Source organism: Cetorhinus maximus, chromosome 20, assembly GCF_964194155.1.
Source record: "Cetorhinus maximus chromosome 20, sCetMax3.hap1.1, whole genome shotgun sequence".
In the NCBI taxonomy this organism is placed as follows: domain Eukaryota; kingdom Metazoa; phylum Chordata; class Chondrichthyes; order Lamniformes; family Cetorhinidae; genus Cetorhinus; species Cetorhinus maximus.
Window position 1 is genome coordinate 30,759,552 of NC_135898.1, and position 22,328 is coordinate 30,781,879.

General features: G+C 44.8%; 1 protein-coding gene across 1 annotated transcript in view; it reads right to left on the bottom strand.

Moving 5' to 3' along the window:
- The window catches only part of LOC144694764 (polycystin-2-like protein 1), a 310,166-nt gene that overhangs the window by 273,021 nt on the left and 14,817 nt on the right, over positions 1-22,328 (bottom strand). The window lies entirely within an intron of this gene.

Below are 22,328 nucleotides of genomic sequence, written 5' to 3' on the forward strand. Positions count from 1 at the left end.
TTGGTGAATTCCTGCAGTGCATCTTGTAGATGGTACACACTGCTGCTACTGTGTGTTGGTGGTGGAGGGAGTGAATGTTTGTGGATGTGGAGCCAATCAAGCAGGCTGCTTTGTCCTGGATGGTATAAAGCTTCTTGAGTGTTGTTGGAGTTGCACTCATCCAGGCAAGTGGAGAGTATTCCATCACACTCCTGACTTGTGCCTGTAGATGGTGGACAGGCTTTGGGAAGTCAGGAGGTGTGTTACTTGCCACAGGATTCCTAGTCCCTGACCTGCCCTTGTAGCCACAGTATTTATATAGCTAGTCCAGTTCAGTTTCTGGTCAATGGTAACCCCCAGGATATTAATAGTGGGGGATTCAGCAATGGTAATGCCATTGAACATCAAGGGGTGATAGTTAGATTTTCTCTTGTTTGGGGATGGTCATTGCCTGGCACTTGTGTGGCATGAATGTTACTTGCCACTTATTAGCCCAAGCCTGGATATTGTCAGGTCTTGATGCATTTGGATATGGACTGAGGCTGGCGGGAGGGAGTCAGGAACAGGAGAGAAACCCGGCAGGATGGGAAAGGGGGTGCCCCTCCATCACTGGCCCCTTTTTTCACTCGGAGCTCCCCATCAATTTCTTCCCCCACCTGGGTGCTCCTTCCATTCTGGGCACTCCATCAAGACCCCCTCTTGGTGCCCCCCCCCCAGGACCTCCCCACCAGTCCCCACTGCGACACCCCCAACATTTACCTCCAGCTGGCCCTGGGATCGACTCACGGGACTGCTTGTAGTCTCAGCAGTGGCCACCACTTCCTGTGACGCTGCTGGGCCTACAGAGCTGCTGACGAATCAGACCCACAGAGCACGGATCAGCCTAATCTTTGGCTGGTGGGCAGGAATTGCAACCATCCATTGAATTCTGCCCCTAGTCGGTGGGATGTATCTGAGTTGCTGAGGAAAGTAGAGTTGGAAATTGCTGAACTCTGGCCGCAATCTTCCAACCCTCTTCAAATATGAGAAAGGTCTGGAGGATTGCAAATGTTACACTTCTGTTCAATAACGATAACCCCAGGCTGGTGAGCCCAACATCAGTGGTGGGGAAATTTTAGAGACATTAATGTGGGACAAAATTAATTTCCACTTGGTAAAATGTGGGTTAATAAATGAAAATTAGCATGGATTAGTTAAAGGCAAATTATGTTTGATTAACATGACTGAGCTCTTTGATGAAGTAATAGTGAGGGTGATGAGGTTAGCGCAGTTGGTGTTGTGTATATTGGCTTTCAAAAGGCATTTGATAAAGGACCTCAGAGTAAACTTTCAGTAAAATTGAAGCTCACAAGTTAAAGGGGCAGTGACTCTGGAAGCAACATTGTCTAAGAGGCAGAAAGCAGATTTCTAGGCTCGACAGGAGGATACGGTACTCCAGGGGTCAAAACGTTGGGGTCACTACACTTACTGATACAAAATCCTGACCTGGTCTTGGGTGCACAGGATATAGTTACAAGAAATATGGTGTGAAACTTGGAAATGTTGTAAATAGTGAAAAGATAGTAACAGGTTTCAGGAGGACATAGACTGGCTGGTGAAATGGAAAAACACATTACATTTGTTACATTACACATTACAATTCTGTGTTCAATTTCATAATCAAAGTGATTCATTTTGGTAGGAAGACTGAGGAGAGAAAATATAGACCCAGGATTTCCCCCTCGTTGCACTAAGTGTGGCAGCGGGTGTGAAAAACGGTGTTTTCTCACCAGCCGCGATGGTGGGTTTTCACACCATTTCGTCCGCTTCCCATTGTATTAATTATGCACGCACAGGAAACTCACCGGATCGCGGGTGGGCAGTCTCCGATTTGCCTGCCCTGCTATGAGCTCACCGATCCCTCGCTCCGGGTGCCATACTTAAATGGCCCCCGTGCACAGCTTTTTTTCTGTCTACAGCCCAGGACTGCTCCATGGAAGACGTGACTCCCAAAGGGAAGAAGCATGCTGTTTCAAAATTCAGTGACGCCCCACTGGAACACCTGCTGGACACAGTCGAGGCCCGCTGCAATGTCCTCTACCCCTGTGATGGCTGGAGGAAGACCATCAGCCTCACCACTCCAGCTTGGCAGGTGGTGGCAGTGGTGGCCAGTGCTAACGTAACACAGGAGAGGTCAGCCATCCAGTGCAGAAAGAGGATGAATGATCTCATCTGTGCCGCCAGGGTAAGGCAAACATCTCATCACTTGAAACTCACACACTCACAAGCCCATCACACATTCACTGGCATCTCACTCACTCCCAGCTCAAGCGACATCACCACTCACTCTCTCACACACACCCTCACATCTCCATCTGGCCTCATCTCCACTGCAGTTCATCCCATCCTTGGCTGCACTCACCACCCACACATGGTAATCATCCTTATCATCTGCCTTGCCATGTGCCCTGCTCACTCTCTCCATCTGTCTTTATGCAGGACAAGCTCGCACACAATCGAAAGGAGAGATCTCAGACTGGGGGGTGGAGTGGCTGAAATCTAGGTCCTCACTCCCTATGAGAATCAAGCTGTCGAGCTGGAAGAGAGGCCGTGGACCATCCCTGCACCGACGGTGAGGTGGGCAATGCACACCCAAGTGAGGATCCTACACCAGTTCATCCACAGGCAACCATACTGTGAGTGCATTGTCGTGTTTTAGAGTTGCCTGCCATGCACTAATTATCTCTCTTTTCTTTCATAGGCACCTCTGGAAAGTGCCCGAGGGTATCCACAAGCCAGGCCCTCAGCTCTAACTCTGACAATACCGCAGATGATGAACAAGAGGACAGCACCTTAGAAGACCCATCATATTACTCACCCACACCCTCCAGCATCACAGAGAGATATGCCTAGGTGGGACCTAGTTCTAGAGCAGCCTCGGGGTCACAATCTGGTGAGCACAGCACACAATCTGATCCACAGCAGGCGGAGGCAGGGATCCGAGCTCGCTGGCACTCGGAGAACAGCTGGAGGCCAGGATTCTGCTGAATCCGAGTCAGATGACGAGCCTCTGGACTTGGTCCTATCTAGGTTGGTGGAGCTGCAGAGACAATCACAGGAACATCAGGAAAAGATATCAGCTTCATTCCTCAGGTTGCAATGGATGATGGAGGAGTCCGTCCGCGTTCGGTCTGAGGTGATAGTGCCGGCATGCCAATGCACTGAGGCTAACACTGGTCCGATGGCAGCTGCCATACAGACCTTGGTCCAGAACATCAGTCCTGCACTGCTGCACGGGCTACACACCACCGCTGTAGCTATTGATAGCATCCATCAATGTCAATGTGAGAGGGCTGCGGGGTACCTCGATCTCACTCCAGTTGCCCTTTCTGCTCAAGGAGTCAGCCAGGGGCCTTCAGGTAACCATAGGGAGGAGGACCAGCAGCTCGAGACCCCGGGGCCATCCACCCAGGTGACTCCAGGAGTGTCTGGCCGATCCCAATCCCCTCTTCCTGTGACCCCATCACCTCCAGCTCCACAGGCCGAGGAGGGTATAGCTGGCCCACAGCAGGACATCCAAAGCAGGCTCGGGCCCTCCAGGTCTTGGCCCTCCAGAGGGCGTCTGCCAAAGACATCACAGACAACAGGATGTAGCAGTCAGCAGGCTGCATCCACCCCTGCTGTGGTTGTTGGGGAAGCACCCAGACGTAGTGGTAGGGTTAGGAAAGTTAAAAAGATTTAGGAGCACAACGATGGTGCAGGTGTTCACAACATGTGTATAATGTTCACAAATGTAAATAGAATCGCACCCATTTCACATCTCCACTTGTGTTTGCCCCCTCTTTATGATTAGCTGTTTTGCTGTCACTCAGGTGTGATACCATGGTCCCTCCCCTCCCCGCTTATCACATGTGTCGCTCTCATTGGCCTCTCGTCTATGCAGTGTGCTTCCACATTGCTACAGTGGCCCTGACCCTGGTCATTGTTGACATCAGTGATGTCTCAACCTTACTGTTAAGCGTGATTGTAGAAGGAACCTCATTCACATGCCTTGCAGGGTCATGTCATGTTTATCCTTGGCTGTTTAAGATTGAGGCAGAGGTGTTCTCCTATCTCACCTGCATTCCTAAAGATGAAGGTGTAGTGTACAAGGAGAGGTGTGTTAACGCATGGAGAAGGGTCAGAAATTGTGCAATTCTGTGTGCTCTCTGTCACCTGGCAGGGTTTTCATGCTATGAGCCCATATTCAGAGCTCATGTGCGCTGCTGTCTGCCAACTGTGTTTCCAACTTTCTGAGTGTCATTCTGCTAAGCTCACCAATAAGGGGGAGCACCTTGCCACCTGAAGGTGCTGAAACTCTGCCCCTCTCAGCCACTTTATTGCCCTGGTGCCGAATCTACAACCTTGAGTGTTTCTCAACCTGTAATTGTCTGAATTCTGACCACAAGGCACTCATCACAATATTGGGATGCAGCGCTGTGCGTCCCATCACCTAAACACTCACTGGACTTGTGATGCGAGTTGCAAATGGTGATTCCTGGTGGACAATAGAGCCTTTGAGCATGTTCTGGAAGCGCTTTAGGCAGTGTTGAGGGGAGCAATGGGATAGAAGTGAGGATGTACTGAAGCTGAAGTCTGTTCTTTATTAGCACCAACTCATCACCTTGAGGGCCTCATGGTGTCTGAGCATTTTGGAGTTCACAAGGGTCTGGGCTGGCCATGAGGGCACAATGTGTGTCTTAAAGAGGAGGCGTTTTAATGTCTGGTACGCAAGTGTTTGAGCGTCGTCATCCTCAGGTGGTCCACATGCATAACAAGGTGAGGATAAAGGCAGGCCAGCATCCCTAACTGAGGGTGACAGATGTTAGTGTGACAGAGAAGGTGACACAGAGGACTGAGTCATCTCTGAATAGATGCGGAATGGCCTCAGCTGCCTTGGCCCACCTATCAGCTTCACCATTGAGGTTATTGTCCCACTGCTGGAGATGGATCTCCTTAAGGAGCATTGTCAGAGTGAAAGCATACAGCTATAAGACCACTGGGGATAGTGCAACAGCTCCTGGCTCTTGTAGGCTGTCATTGTGACTGGGATGCTGGAGAGTCACTTGAAGAGGCAGTACCTTCTGATGTCTGATGCCAGGACTCCCTCCTCCAGTTAGCACCTCGTCTCAGCAAGGATACACGCTGCTGAGGCTTCATTATCCTTCAAAGGATCAGGACAATGTGAGTCTGACGTGTAACTATTCACTCTCATATTGAAGTGTATGGTTGAAATGAGAGGAATAGCAACACTGGTGTTAATGCTGGCCCACGATGGCGGGCACTTGACCAAGACAGTACTCACTGCAACTTGTTATCCTCCTCTGGTGGCAATGAGGCCCTCACGCGCACACCTCATCTGGCCTGTGCTATGGCCTCTTCCCCTGAAGCCTCAGCTTCCTCCAACTCAACACCCTTATCCCCTTCAAGGTCCTCCTCATCGGAGGAGACATGCAGCTCCTCCATGTCGGCATCTGGCAAGTCCTCCCCACTTTGCAGAGCCAGGTTGTGCAGCGCGCAGCAAGCCACGATGATCTGCAAGACTCTCAGGGGAGTGAACTGGAGTGTTCCGCCAGATCTATCCAGGCATCGAAATCGCATCTCTAAAGGTCCCCGTGGTGTGCTCCACCAATGTTTGGGTAGCGGTATAAGCCTCATTGTACCTTCCCTCTGCAGGAGTCTGAGGCCACCACACAGGCGTCATGATCATCCAGCGCAGGGCAATGATCCTGGCGATCTAGTCCTTATAATGAGATGCAAATATATTGAAATGACATTCCCAGCGTGTTGTGGTGGGAAATGCTGCCCATCATTGACGGCTGTAGTGGACAATCACAAACTGGTTTTACGATGACATAAAGCCGATTTTTGACTTTCTCGCAATATTTTCCACTCCCACCCACCATGATGCCCACCGCGAACAGGAGCGAAAAATTCTGGCCATAGACTAAAGGCCACAACTTTGAAGTAGCTACAGGAAACAAGTGATCTGGGGATTTTTTAAAAATTATTTCATGGAATGTGGGCATCACTGGCAAAGCCAGAATATGTTTCCCATCCCTAATTGCCCCTGAACTGTGTGGCTTGTTGGGTCATTTCAGTGGGCAGTTAAGAGTCAACCACATTGCTGTGGATCTGGAGTCACATGTAGGCCAGACAAGGTTTGCATATTTCCTTCCCTGAAGGCCATTAATAAACCAGATGTGTTTTTACAACAATTAATGATGGTTTCATGGGACTGATTTACATTGCAAATCTTTTTGATTGAATTTAAATTCCAGCAGCTGCTGTGGCTGGATTTGAACCCATGTTCCAGAAATTGGCTGGGGGGCGGGTGGGGGATAACTAGTTCAGTGATATTCCCAATATACCACCGTCTCTCCATGCACATGCACAAATCTTTAACAGTGGCAGCACACAAAATGTACCTTTCATTTTTAATTTAGGACTTCACAGTTAATGCCCTAATATAATAGTTAGTGCTGACATCATAGTAGCTTTATTATTATAATTTTAAAAATTCTTTCATAGGGTTTGGGCGTCACTGGCTGGGCCAGCATTTATTGCCCATCCCTAGTTGCCCTTGAGAAGGTGGTGGTGACCCGCCTCCTTGAACCGCTGCAGTCTATGTGGTGTAGGTACACCCACAGTGCTGTTAGGGAGGGAGTTCTAGGATTTTGACCCAGTGACAGTGAAGGAATGGCGATATATTTCCAAGTCAGGATGGTGAGTGACTTGGAGAGAAACTTCCAGGTGGCGGTATTCCCATCTATCTGCTGCCCTTGTTTTTCTAGGTGGTAGAGGTTGTAGGTTTGGAAGGTGCTGCCTAAGGAGCCTTGGTGAGTTTCTGCAGTGTATCTTGTAGATGGTACACACTGCTGCTACTGTGCGTCAGTGGCAGAGGGACTGAATGTTTTAAGGTGCTGGATGGGGTGCCAATCAAGTGGGCCGTTTTGTCCTGGATGGTGACAAGCTTCTTAAGTGTTGCTGGAGCTGCACTGATCCAGGCAAGTGGTGAGTATTCCATCACACTCCTGACTTGTGCCTTGTAGATGGTGGACAGGCTTTGTGGAGTCATGAGGTGAGTTATTCACTGCAGGATTCCCAGCCTCTGACCTACTCTTGTAGCCACAGTATTTATATGGCTGGTCCAGTTCAGTTTCTTGCCAATGATAACTCCCAGGATGTTGATAGTGGGGGCTTCAGTGATGGTAATGCCATTGAATGTCAAGGGGAGATGGTTGGATTCGCTCTTGTTGGAAATGCACTGATGAGATTTTAATGTTCAGGCTTGTTTCAACACACAGGTGGGGGTTGAAATCTTAACAATAAGCAGCCCTGAATTCCCACTAACTGTTGGTAGGCAAAGAACTAATGGATAATTTATAAACTGCAAAATGTAAGCCAACGGGGAGTAATAATTAAAGACCACATTGAAATGTACTTCTCAAATGGCAAGGCCATATTTAAAAGTTCCTCTGTAACAGCAGCAATACTCAGTTGAACCTTTTAGGCCCTAGTTATTATCTAGTTAGTGAATTTAAGGTGCCTTTCAAGTGGTAGCACTTTCATCTGAGTAAAAAGAATGTGTGTTTGAACCCCACTCAGGACTTGAGCACATAAACTAAGCTGCTATTTTAGTGCAATAATGATGGGATGCTGCACTATCAGAGTTGCTCTACAAATGGGTGGCTAAATCTAGTTCAGATGAATGTTACTAGTCCCCCTGGCATCATGGAAAACTGTCTTCCCTTATCCAACGCCTCCAATAAAACTGATCAACTAATCATTCAATTCCATGTTGTTTGTGGGATCTTGCTGTGTATAAATTGCTAGGTTCCAAAACAGTGACTGCCTTTCAAAAATAATTTGTGTGAAGTACTTTTGTGTGTCTCTAAGAGGTCTGATGAGGTGCTACATAAATGGAAGCCTCTCTAACTGCCAAATGTAATGAGTTTTCAGTTTTGCTAACTGCCAAACACCATTATTTTTACAAAAATAAAAATACCTGGAAAAACTCAGCAGGTCTGGCAGCATCTGCGGAGAGGAACACAGTTAACGTTTTGAGTCCATATGACTCTTCAACAGAACTAAGTAAAAATAGAAGAGAGGTGAAATATAAGCTGGTTTAAAAGGTAGAGCTGGATAGAGGGCCAGTGATAGGTGGAGATAGCCAAAAAATGTCACAGACAAAAGGACAAAGAGGTGTTGAAGGTGGTGATATTATCTAAGGAATGTGCTAATTAAGGGTAGAAAGCAGGACAAGCAAGGTACAGATAGTCCTAGTGGGGGTGGGGTGAGGGGAAGGGAAGGGATCGAAATAGGCTAAACGGTAGAGATAAAACAAGGGATGGAAATACATTTAAAAATAATGGAAATAGGTGGGAAAAGAAAAATCTGTATAAATTATTGGAAAAAACGGGGGATCGGAAAGGGGGTGGGGATGGAGTAGAGAGTTCATGATCTTTTTACACCTTGCCCAATGACCAATTGTAAATTCCATACAGTAGAAATTAAGATCACTGGTTTCTGGTGCTGAAAGTCTGCAGATCCTACTTTAAATTTGCACATTGAACTCCAATTACACCACCAGGACCTGAATGCAATCCTACCACTAGGGATTGGATAGAAAAGCAATGGCCTTCTCCAGCAGGCAGCCAGGTGATAGGCTGTGCTGCATTTCTGTCAGGAAAGTCAGGACACTCGTATCTTTTCTATCAACTCAAGGAGTTGTGATTTTATATCAATAAAATATTCTCTGAGTAGCATGGACTCATTTTTCAGCTTAAGTTGCCTCAGCCTGTGTCTGCGATCATTTCAGTTTAATGTGAATCAGCACTTAGTGTCTTATATATGGAATTTAATGGTTACATAGGATATATGGCACAGAAACAGGCCATTCAACCCAACCAGTGTCAGTGTTTATGCTCCACTCGAGCAAAGGAAATTTTTGAATGTCATAAAATAATCATGTAATTGTCAATGTAAAATGGAGCTGAAAGGTGTGAGCCTTAAAAGTTAAACTGCATTTACATCAGCACATGCAATTTTCTACAGTTTGTTTTAATAATGATGAAAAGAAGGGCTTAATCAAAAGCTAGTTCTGATTAAACTTCTCACACGGAGGGAGCATGTGAGCTGGCAGTAGCCATGTTATTTTGCAATGTCAGGTGGAATACATCAATATCCATACATGTTTGAGCAAATGAAATCCTATTTTCTATCAGTTTGATTTGAAAAGTTTATAGTCCCAAAAAGAAGTCAAATTATTCAGTGCTTTGGCCTTGTGATATGTTTCCCAATTGTGATTATAAGGAAGTTGTTAGTGTGATGAGGACAAAGTAAATCCCTGAAAATGAGACTGATAATCCTGTTCATTGGTGGTGGGTCTTTGAAGACAGGATTAAAGGGTTAAACAGAAAACCTTTCAGAGCTAGACAGAGATTGCAAACAATGCAAACAAGCAAAATAAATCAAAATTCAAGGCAGGCTGACCGTAATCAGTAACATCAGAAAGAGTACACAATGTCACATTACATTGCGTCATTCATCTTGCTTAGGAAATGTCAGCCTTAAAAATACAGCAATCCTTTTCAGAAAGAAAGATCTCTTTATCAGACACACCTTCTGTTCTGATGTGTCAGCTATTCATCACTTTGTTTTTGTCCAAACCCACTAAAGAGCTTCAGTGACACCGAGAACAGTTCCCAAATATTTGTTACTACATTCGATGCATGAATCACAGTTTTGTTCCCTTTTATTAAAGTACTAATGCTTGGCATTAAAATGTTAAATTATTACATGTGTCTGTCAGAGATAGCAAATTAATGGTACTGCAGAGAGACCAATGTATAAGTTTAGCACATTTTACAATCAAACAGCAGGGCATCACCATCATCATTAATTTCACTCATAACTAATGGATGTTATAAAACATAAACAGAAAGTGTGCATGCAGATCACCTTCTTGCAGATAGAGATTAATTCAATAGCAGATTACAATAGACATCATTGCTTGGAAAAATGCACACACCACTCTGCTGTTTCCATGTTAAGGTAATATAGAAATTCATGACCTCAGTTCTGGTTGTGTATAGTTGTAACTGCAATCTGAAACCAAGGTTAATTATTGTGAATAGATCAAGTTTAATTTAGCATATAGAAAAATTCAAAAGAGATGAACAGATGGTGTGTACATGCAGAAGCTGATCAAACATGAGAAGCAATGAGACAATGCCGAGATGACAAAAACAGAATAAATATAATGACATTAAAAAAAAACAACTTTCCTGAAGCTATTCACTGCAACCTGGTCATGCAGGTTAGCTAATTGTAATTTTGGAATGAGACTCCTTTGTTTAGAGACATTTTCTCCTCTTCCTTTTTCTTGAGTCTTGCTAAGCTGAAGAGACATGCAACCTAACCCCAGGCTTCACCAATGACACTTTTAAACTACATCGATGTGCAAGAGTTTCTAAAATTCTCGGACAGCCTTGCAAAGGGAAGACCAGGTTTCTTATCTTCAACACCAAGGAGCAGTTGCCTTAAATCAACCTCCCTGTTTCTTTTCGCAAACAATGGGAAGCTTATGATTTTTTGATATGAAGATTGAAACCATCCATTCAGCAGCCTTTCCTGAGTTCCCACCAAACCTAGCTTTCCCCAAGTTCCCCATCTGCCCCAGTGCTGAACCCACTTCTTTTTGTAGTTTCTCGCCTAATTTTCCTCATGCCATCTTCCAATCTCATCTCAAAATCTACCTCCTGCTCTCTCGACCCTATTCCTACTAAGGTACTGACAATGCAACTTCCCTTCCTGGCCCCTATGCTAGTTAATATTTTAAATGGCTTCCTATGCTCAAGTATTGTCCTCTTCCTTTCAAATCTGCCATCACCGCTCTGCCCCACCTCAAGCCCCCATTTCCTCTCCAAAATCTTGGAATGTGTTGTTGTCTCCCAAATCCATGCCTGTCTTTTCTGCAACTCTTAAGATTGATCCTGTCCAATCAAATTTGTGCCACAGATCTGATACAGCCTGAATCAAAGTCCCAAATTATATCCTCTGTGAGTGTGATGATATTGTGCTATCCCTTTTTATCATCCCTCACCTCTCTGTAACCTTTGACCTGGTTGGCAATACCACCCCTTATCAATGCCTCTTCTCCACTGTCCAGCTGAGTGGGACTACACTCACCTGGTTCAATTCTTATCTATCCTGTTGTAGCCAGAGAAGCACCTATAATGGCTTCTCTTCCTGCTTCCACACCATTATTTCTGCAACAGGGCCAGGGATAAGGATCAGGGCCTTTGTGCTTCTCCTGTTCTCAGGTGTGTCCGTGTAACAGAACTTTTAAAAAGCCAGAGCACAATGGTTCACAATTGTATCTGTTTTCTTGATCAGCAAGTCTGAAGACTCTGCTGGTTGTTGCTTCTCACTGCAATATATTTTCAATATCTGCTATGTGACACATCCTTATCACGATATTTCAATCCTCCAAAGACTCATAAAAGCACCAAGAGTGGGATAATAGATAAGTAGACACAAGAACAAGATTGAAGCCAATGGAAAAGACTCCTGAGAATCCTGTGCAGTGTAAAACAGGTTACTGATTCACTATGAGCCTGTTGTGTACCCCTGTCCTGGCAATCTCACCCCGCAAAGCCTACTCACAGTAAACTTCCATTAGCAACAAAATAAACAGAATTCCAGCCATGTTTCCACCCTCTGTTTGCAAGATAATTAAGGATGACAAAGACCATCTAGCCTAGTTCACCATCCATCCCAGAATGACACACAAACATACATATTAGGAGCAGGAGTAGGACATTCGGCCCCTCGAGCCAGCACTGCCATTTGATAACATTGCCAACATTATACCAGTGACTACAACTCAAAGGTACTTAAATGGCTATAAAGTGATTTGGAACATGGTGAAAGGTGCTGTATAAATGTAGGTTTTGTCTTTCTTTCATGACACCTGCATGCAATAGGCAGTGACTGTAGCAATGGTGAAATTGGAGGCCCAATGCTGAGTTTCTAAAGATAATTAATCACACAGCAATCAATTGATGTTTGGAAAGTGACTACAAAGAAATCACTAAATTTACAAAATAATTCAACTCTGAAGCTCATCTCTCCCCAGCCCCTTCTAACCACCCCTCCAATACCCCCTCAAATTTTTCCCCTAAACCCCCTCCAACCCCCTTCCAACCTTCCCTCCAACACCCCCTCCAACCTTCCCCCCAGCAAACCACCCCAACACACGCTTACCCCGTGCGCCCCCACCCCCCAGCTCCCCCCAACCTAGCATGGCGGGCCCCAGCACCCCCCAATGCACACATACGCACCACCCCATCATCCCCCCCAACACTCCCCTAGCACATGCCACCCCACCTCCCAATGCCACCCCAGCATGCACCCCCCCCATCCACCAGCACCCCCATCCCACCCCCAACACCACCTACCAGTTCCCCCAGTCACCAAGACCCCCTCAGAGCCGCCCCCACAACCAATTCCCCCACATTCCCCCATTCCCAAACCCCTCCCATACACCCCATCCCACACCCCCAAGCCCCCATAATGCCCCACAACCCCAAGCCCCCCTCTCTAGCCTTCCCCCTAATCCCCCCTACCAGCCTTCCTCCTCCAGCTCCCCACATTGCATCCAATTGGTCATAAAATGACAGGGATGTGACTGACCATTTTTCAAGCAGGAACACTCTCAGTTGCTGCTGGTGCTTCTCACCTTCAGGTAACTTTGTGGTTTCCTGGCAGACTTATCAGAAAATAATTGGAAACACGAAGCTGCCTGAAGATCAGAAGCAGCAGCAGCAGTGACTAGTGAAACTGACCTGACACTGACAGACCAGTTTAAAAAAATATCAGAACTCTCAGCCTGACAGATCCATTTTTTAAGCTAGTCTTTCAGGTCTGCAGCTTTGGCTGTTCAATGTGGGCAACAAGAAACTGTTTGAAACACTGAGCAAAGGCTTGGGCCCCCCCAGGCCCCGGTGTTTGGCACCATCTGCAACCCTTCTCCCAGGCCGTGCTCTGGACTTTCTCAAGGATTTATCCTTGGCTTCCTCCTATTTCACACCTACATGATGACTTTTGGTGACATCATCTAAAGATGTTACACACGTAATCTAACAACAGCCAGATCTACCTCCCCACCATCACTTCTCTTGACCTCTCCACGCTCTTTAAGTTATCACACCGTTTACTTGACATCTCGGCTGGAATTTTACATCCTAACCCTTCCCCCCCCCGAGACAGGTTGGAGGGGGGTGTGTAAAATTTAGCGGGATGGCAGGAATGAGGTGCCCATTTCCTACCTGCCTCTGCTTGTATTTTACCCGCAGTGGGGCAGGTATCAGGTAGCCCCACCTGCCCTTGGGCCAATTGTGATGTTTAAGTGAGCAATTAATTGCCACTTAAGTGGCATCGTATCAATAATTACATTGCATAGCAATTACCTTGCCAAAGATAATTGCTAGTTAAAACAGGTTATAGGCATTTGTTCTCCTATCAAAACAATATAAGTAGGTACAGCTGGAACACTCAGTTCTGGAAAGGATTGGAGTAAGTCTGTAGCATTGAGAATAATCCAGTTTTAGAATCATTCTTCCATGACTAGCACTTATTGTGAGTAATATTAAGGGCCTCTTCCCACTGTTGTTAGTACTTTTCCAGTGGTCTTGGGTGCCTATGCTATGTGGAAAGGTCATCAGATATACACTATATACTGGTGATGGAGCAGTGGGCTTGGGTGATGGGGCCTTCTGTTTGGACACACTATCTTTCATGGAGATCACCCCCCCGCCTGCCGGTAGAAAGGTCTGCCCCTACTTGTCCTCACCTCTGTCCTTCTGATTGCTGCCCTCCCCTGCCTGACTCACCCCAGTGAGGCTGCTCCACTTGCTTGGTTATTTTACCTCTATCACTGTTCCTTGTCAGGGGCTGGCTGTAATCCCAGTAGTGGCCACCTCTTCAGGTGGTGCTGCTGGGACTAGACAGCTGCTGGTGATCTGATTGGTTGTGACATCCAGGGTTGGAAGAGACAGGCTTGCTCCAACTTTTCAGCCATGAAAAGTTCAGCCCCTAGTCCTGGATGAGCTGCAAATTTTTCCAATGAATTGCTGGAAAGAGCTCACCTCCACCCTGACCACAAACTCCATTCCCTCTCTAACCACTGTCTCAGGCTGAACTAGACGCTCACGACCTCAGCATTCTGTTTGACCCTGAGGTGAGTCTTCAAATCCATCACAAAGACTGTTGACTTCAGCCTCCTTAACATCACCCATCTCCATCTTTGCCTCTGTTTATCTTCTGCTGAAGTCCTAACTGCTGGTTTTGTTACCTCTAGACTAACCTGGCTGGTCTCCCAGCTTCCATAATCTCAAACTCTGCTGCCCACATTCACCAGGTTCTGCTTCCCCCATTGCCACACTGTTTATTCTGATCTGCATTGGCTACAAGTCCACCAGCACTTCAATTTTAAAATTCCCATCCTCAAGTTCAAATCTCTCCATGGTCTTCACTTTCTTATGTGTCACTTCATCCTGCCTGTGACCATCTGAGAACTGTGTACCTCTAACTCCTTAATGCCTCCCTTAAACCCTTCGCTGAACCAATGGTAACTGGATCATCAGCTGTCAAGATCATAAGCTCTGGGATTTGTTCCCTAACACTCTCTGCCTCTCTCTTTCCCTTTAAGACTCTTCTTATAGCCTACCTCTTTGACCAAGCTTTTATTCACTCATCCTAATACCTCCTTCTTTGGCTTGGTGTCGATTTTTGTCTGATTATATGCTTCTGAAGCACCATGGGACACTTTTCTTCATTAGAGGTACTAAATAAAGTAAGCTGTTATGTGATGCTGAGGTGAACTTGGGGTTAATAGTGTCTCCTCATTGGCGTTCTTGTCCTTCTCCATACCAATGGTTGCAGGAAAGAAGTGAAGTGGTGAGATGCTGCAGTGCTATCTGCATCGATGGTGAAGGGAGTTGGTATTAAAGATGCATTGATCAAGCAAACTGTTCCTCTCTGAATTTGCTGAGCTTCTTGGATACTGGTGCAGCTTTACTCATCTGGGTGAGTGGTGATTTGAGAATAATGGAAAGGGTTAAGAGGTGAGTGACACGTTACAGAGTACCTAGACTCTGATCTGCTTTGGTAGCTACAATGTTGATATTAAGTGGTGGCCCCATATTTTATTGCTGGGGTCTCAATGTTGGTGGTTCAATTGAAACTCACAGGAGATGACTGGACTTTCTCTTGCCTATTAACCTATCTGCATCATCCTATATTGCGTGCAGTCTTTTAGCAATGCTCCTCATTTTTGCGTAGTCTGCAAATTTTCTAATTGTGCTCCCTTGCTCAAATCCAAATTGGCTAAATACAGAGAGAAGACCAATAGCCCCAACACCAATCCCTGGAGGATCCCCCTGGTTACATAACCCCAACCTAAAAAAATCTATTAACTAATTCTATGTTTTATCTCCTTTAGCCAACTTTCTATTCATATTGCACAATATTCTTTAATACTGTGTGCCTTAATGTTTTCAATAAGGATCCTAACAGCACCTTACCAAATGTCTTTTGAAAATCAACATACACAGCCCCTTTATCAATATACATTATTTCCACAAACAAATCTTCAGTTTGGCAGACACAGCAGGGGTGAAAATGGTCTTGGGCAGTAGCACAAAACTGGCAATAGAGAATCCACATCCTGTTTTACACCCCACCCTATTGAAGTCGATGGAAAAGAAACTCAGCTACAGAGTACGGGATTGCCAATTTGGCATTGCTTGCTACAATCCAAAATCAACTGTATCACCAACTTGTCATTTGCAAGTCCTTGGTGACTGTTCTTAATTAACCTATAGCTTTCTAGTTGAGTATTAACTTTAAACTGTATTATAATCTCTAGGAACATCCTTTTGATGCTAGATTGACTGACTGGTTTATAGTTTACCTGCTTTATCCTTTTCTGTATTTTTGAGCGGACAAGATTACATTTGTAACCTTCACCTCTTGTGAGAAACTTATATCCAAGGATATTTGAGTGTACTCAGAGCTTACTATTTTCAACCTAAACTGCTGCTAGAACTTTTAACCAACAGGGCCCTTTTCAAATTTAAGTTCCACCAATGTTTCACCACTGCTTCCTTTTTTTATTCTCTCACTTGTTGCCCACCCTAATTGTACTTGAACTGAGTGGCTTGCTAGGTCATTTTCAGAGGGCAGTTAAGAGGCAGACCCACATTGCTGCAGGATCTGGAGTCACAAGTACACCAGACCAGGTACGGATGGCAGATTTCCTTCCCTAAAGCGCATTAGTGAGCCAGAGGGGTTTTACTTTCATGGTTACTATCACCAAGGCCAGATTTTATTAATTGAATTTAAATTTCACCAGCTGCCATGGTGGGATTTGAACCCATGTCTGCAGAGCATTAGCCTGGGTCTCTGGATGACTAATCCATCAATGTCACCACTACACCACCATCTCCGGTGATACTTTACCTATAAGTTATCTTAACTATTTGCTGCATCACCTCTTTTCACACTTTCATTCCCACTCCCACTCTGAAAATTGTACTTGTTTCATATCTTTACCAATCTTCTTTCTCCAGTAATTTCCTTTCCCATCTTTGTCACTACTCCTTGATCATTTTCCTTATTGTGTTTATAAAATCCTTTCCTTTCGTTGCCAGCCTTTCTCCATATCTCCTTTGTCTTTCTAATCCTTTCTTTGTATTCTTTATATTTGGCTTGATTTTATTTTGCAGAATTAGCCCTGGCTTTGTCATATTTTAATTTTTCTGCTTATTCAGGAAACTCTAACCTTGCAAGTCCAGTTTTTACTGCAGCATCTTTACTTCATGTTGAAGCATACCTAGTCTACCCTCATTATCTTCATTTCCCATTTTTCCCTAATTTCCCTAATTCCCTATTCCCCCTTGAGAAGGTGGTGGTGAGCTGCCTTCTTGAACTGCTGCAGTCCTGGTGGTGTAGGTACACCCACAGTGCTGTTACTGACCTCTACATAATTATATTTAGAACCGTCAGCCCTTTAACATGTTCTTATAAATCTTTCTTCAATCTTAATCTCACATTGAAACTTCGTACACCAGGGATTTCACTTAATAATGGACCTGATGTTAAATTGCAACAGAATAAGGAATTAGTTCTGATGTAAGCAATTTTTGTTCTGGACTAAAATAGTATCTCTGCCCATGAAGCAGTTAGTGACTGCAGGTTTATTTCAACCTCATGGTGTGTTCACGCACAAAGTGACTGAATCATTCACAAGCTGATATCGGGTAGTGCTTCCATACCTAGGGACTGATTAACACTTGGCAGAGAGCCCCAGTAGAGTAATGGAGGTGATTGGTTGGCTGCTGATGATGAACCAAGATTGGCTAAACAACCCCTCTCTGGAATTATCTTGTGTTCTTAGAGCTACGAACTGGCTCTTGCATGGTTATGAATCAAATTATCCTACACATTTTTTCCCCCTGATTGTGATTCCAGTTTCATTCAATAGCATGTTCTAAGGTTTCTGAGAGACAATACTCTTGCTCAAAGATGTGGCATAAATTCAACAAAATGATTGATTCCTGAGTATCTCCGCTTGTCTTCCATATACTCTGGATGTGGTATGTAGTCAAAAACTGATGTTATCATCTCAGTAAATGTAAAGCACTTTGGATTGTGAAAGTTTCTCTATATCCACAAGTCTTTCTTTTAATGTTTCACAAGTGACAAAGTCACCAACAAATATTGGCTCAGTGGTTTGAAATGCTCATTTGATTTTATTAAGCTTCAAGCTGACTTTAACTTCAAGCATTTTCCAAAATTATTTGTCGTATTTCTGCTGAACTAACTCTATACTATTATGTCATCTTTCAGTGTTTCCAGGCCTTCAGTTTATTTGGATAGAATGTGGGTGCCTTTGTGATATACTTTATGGGACTATGCTCACCATATCTTGATATGCATTCCCAGTGAGGGAACGTACACACTGGGAGCATGCATTATGAAAACCTATAGTACATGTACCCTATAAGTATAGATTAACAATGTCACTGCTCACTTTGGACATAACAAACAGTGGATTTATATCTAAACCTTGAATTTGACTGTTCACCTAAGATGCTTCTACAAATCAAATCCAATTAATTTTGGTTAAAATATATCTGCTCTGTTTTAATGTATTCAGCAGATTTGTGTTTAAATGGATCTGTGTGTGTTCTCTCTCTTTCTAATTATTAATTAATCACTCCTAATGTGTCCCTCATACTGGCTGCTCCTGTCTAGAAGATATAATTAGATTTATTGTGGATGTTTAAAACTCAGCAAAAGCCTGAAAGGGATCAAAATGAGGCATGTGTCTATAAGATGCAACTTAATCTATCCAAGTTACTATGATGCATTGTGAAGTTATTTGAATCCAGCTCTATTTTACAGATTATATATAACGAGCGCAACATGATCTCCATTGTAACATCTTAAAAAAAAAAAATGACTTGAGTAAAAGTAAAATCTCTCAATGACATTTTATAGTTTCCTATTCTAGCAGCAAAACATTCCAGAAACGCTCCAAGCTGATGTTGCTCAGTTCAATTTCTGACTAGTGTCTAAACAGAGCCTTGAGATCAATTCAGAATTCTTTGGTGGTTAATTGAAAAATGAGTTGGGTATGGAGTAATAATGACAGCTGTCAGTGGAGAACATAGTCTGAAAATGTGGCAGCAAGGATAACGCAAATGAAAGTGGGACAGGGTTAGAAACATAGAAACAAAGAAAATAGGAGCAGGATTAGGTCATTCGGCCCTTCGAGACTGCTCCACCATTCAGTATGATCATGGTTGATTCTCTATCTCAACGCCATACTCCTGCTCTTTCCCCATACCCTTTGATGCCTTTAGGGTCCAGAAATCTATCTATTTCCTTCCTAAATATATTCAGTGACTTGGCCTCCACAGCCTTCTGTAGTAGAGAATCCCACAGGTTCACCACACTCTGAGTGAAGAAGTTTCTCCTCATCTCAGTCCTAATTTTTAAAAAATATTCATTCACAGGATGTGGGCTGCGCTGGCTGGGCCAGCATTTTATTGCCCATCTCTAGTTGCCCTTGAGAAGGTGGTGGTGAGCTGCCTTCTTGAACTGCTGCAATTCATGTGATGTAAGTATACCCACAGTGCTGTTAGGAAGGGAGCTCCAGGATTTTGACCCAGTGACAGTGAAGGAACGGTGATATATTCCCAAGTCAGGATGGTAAGTGATTTGGAGGGGAACTTCCAGGTGGTGGTGTTCCCATCTATCTGCTGTCCTTGTCCTTGCACATGAGCAGGGGAGAGGCCTCCTGAGTGAGACACAGCCAAAGTGAATGTGGGTATTGGCAATTTGGTGCACAGTGAGAATTCAGTGCAGAGGGGAAGAGGTGCTCTTTGCATTTTTTCTTTGCTGTCCAACTTCTTAAATCTTCAGAGAGTGGTCTTGCCCTACTGCAGCAGTAGAGGCTACAAGGGAGAAGAATGACTGGTAAGAAGTGGGTAAGGTCAAGTAAGTATTTATTACGTTTATCACTTATAGTTTAAGGTCTTTTTGTGGTTTATAATTTGTATATTCTGTAGTAATAAGGATCAGGAAAGAAGGGCCCATGAGTAATTTATTTAAAAGACTTCATTTAAAGGGATAGGTCATGGCAGGAGAGTTCAAAGCCATGGTGTGCTCCTCGTGCTCCATGTGGGAAGCCGGGGACATTTCCAGTGCCCGGGACCAGTATGTGTGCAGGAAGCGTGTCCAGCTGCAGCTCCTGGAAGATCGGGTTTCTGAGCTGGAACGGCAGCTGGGGACACTGTGGAGCATCTGCGAGTCTGAGAGCATTGTGGATAGCACGTTTAGAGAGGTGGTCACACTGCAGCTGAAGGGACTTGACGAAGGAAGGGAATGGGTGACCACCAGGCAGTCCAAGAGAAACAGGCAGGTAGTTAGGAGTCCCCTGGGGTCCAGCTCGCAAATCGGTATTCCATTTTGGAGGCTGATGAGGGTGCTGGTTCCTCCAGGGAGTGCAGACAGAGCCAAGCTTCTGGCACCACAAGCAGCCTAATCTGTACAGGAGGGGAGGAAGAGCAATAGTAATAGGGGATTCTATAGTCAGGGGAACAGGTGCTACTGTGGCCATCAACTTGACTCCAGGATGGTGTGTTGCCTCCCTGGTGTCAGGGTCCAGGATGTCACTGAACAGCTACAGGGTATCCTGAAGGGAGAGGGTGACAAGGCAGAGGTCGTGGTACATGTTGGTACCAATGACATAGGTAGAAAGAGGGATAAGGTCTTGCATCAAGAATTCAGGGAGTTTGGCAGTAGACTAAAAAACAGGACCTCTCTGGTTGTAATCTCTGGATTACTCCCAGTGCCACATGCTAGCGAGCACAGAAATAGGAGAATAGCGCAGATGAATACATGGCTTAAGAGTTGGTGCAGTGGGGAGGGTTTTAGATTCCTGGATCTCTGGGACTGTTTCTAGGGAAAGCGGGACAGTCGACATCTGAACCAGAGCGGGACTAACATCATTGCGGGCGGGTTTGCTAGTGCTGTTGTGAGGAGTTTAAACTAATTCGGCAGCGGGAGAGGACACAGAATGTTAGCAGAATTGGGACACATCATAATACAGTAAAACAATCAAGTCAGAGGGAGTACAGCTGCATTAAGTTTCAAGGGAGTAAGGCAAGGCTGGATGGCCTCTACTTTAATGCCAGGAGTATTACAGGTAAAACGGATGAGTTAAGGGTGAGGATTGACACGTGGAATTGTGATATAGTAGCCATCACAGAGACGTGGTTGAGGGAAGGGCAGGATTGGCAGGTCAACATTCCGGGATATAGAAGGGGTAAAAGAGGAGGGGGCATTTCATTATTAGTTAAGGAGTCAGTTACTGCAGTAAGGAGAGATGATATCTTGGAGGGGACATCGAATGAAGCTTTGTGGGTAGAGCTTAAGAAAAAAAAAAGGGGCAGCCACATTGTTAGGTGTTTATTATAGACCCCCAGGTAGTCAGCAGGAAATTCAGGAGCAAATATGTGCACAATTTGCAGAGGTGTATCAAAACAATAACAATAGGGTAATCATATTAGGTGATTTCAACTTTCCCAATATTAATTGAGATAGACATAGCATTAAGGGCTTGGATGGAGTGGATTTCCTGAAATGTGTACAGGGGAACATTTTTAGGTTAATATGTAGAGGGTCCAACAAGGGACAGCGCAGTGCTGGACCTAATTCTGGGGAATGAAGCCGGACAGGTGGTTGTGGTGGTGGGGGAGCATTTTAGTGATAGTGACCACAACATGGTACAATTTAAGCTTGTTACGGACAAAGAAATAGACAAGTTGCAAAAAAATATTTTGGATTGGGGGAGAGTGGATTTTAGTAAAATAAGGCAGGACCTGGCTAAGGTAGACTGGGAACAGCTACTTGTGGGGAAATCTACAGAGGAGCAGTGGGAGGCGTTCAAAAAGGAAATGGGGAGGGTACAGGCTCAACATGTTCCCTTTAGGGTGATAGGAAGGAGTAACAAGCCCAGAGAACCATGGATGACCAGAGATATTCAAGATAAAATGAGAAGGAGAAGAGAGGCTTTTAGCAGGTACAAGGGGAGCAAATCAGCAGAGGCATTAGTGGAGTACAGAAAGTGCAGGATGAAGCTTAAGAAAGCAATTCAGAGAGCAAAAAGGGGAAATGAGAAAGCTCTGGCTGGTAAAAGTAGGGAAAATCCCAAGATATTCTATAAGTAAATCAATGGGAAGAGGATAACTAGGGAAAGAGTAGGGTCCATTAGGGACCAAGGGTCAATCTGTGGGTGGAGCCAGAGGACATTGGTAGTGTTGAATGAATACTTTACATCTGTCTTCATCCAAGAGAATGAGGATGAAGGTACGGAACTCTGGGAGAGAGACTGCAAAGTTCTTGAGCAAATTGATATAGGGAGTGACAACGTATTGGAGGTGTTGGCAGGATTAAAAGTGGACAAATCTCCAAGTTCAGATGATTTGTGTACCAGACTGCTAAGGGAGGCAATGGAGGAAATCGCAGGGGCTCTGACCCAAATTTTTAATTCTTCTCTGGCCACGGGGGAGGTGCCAGAGGACTGGAGAACAGCTAATGTGGTTCCGCTATTTGAGAAGGGTTGTAGAGATAAGCCAGGGAACTACAGACCAGTGAGTCTCTCGTCAGTGGTAGGGAAACTATTGGAGAAAATTCTGAAGGAGAGAATCTATCTCCACTTGGAGAGGCAAAGTTTGATCAGGGATAGTCAGCAT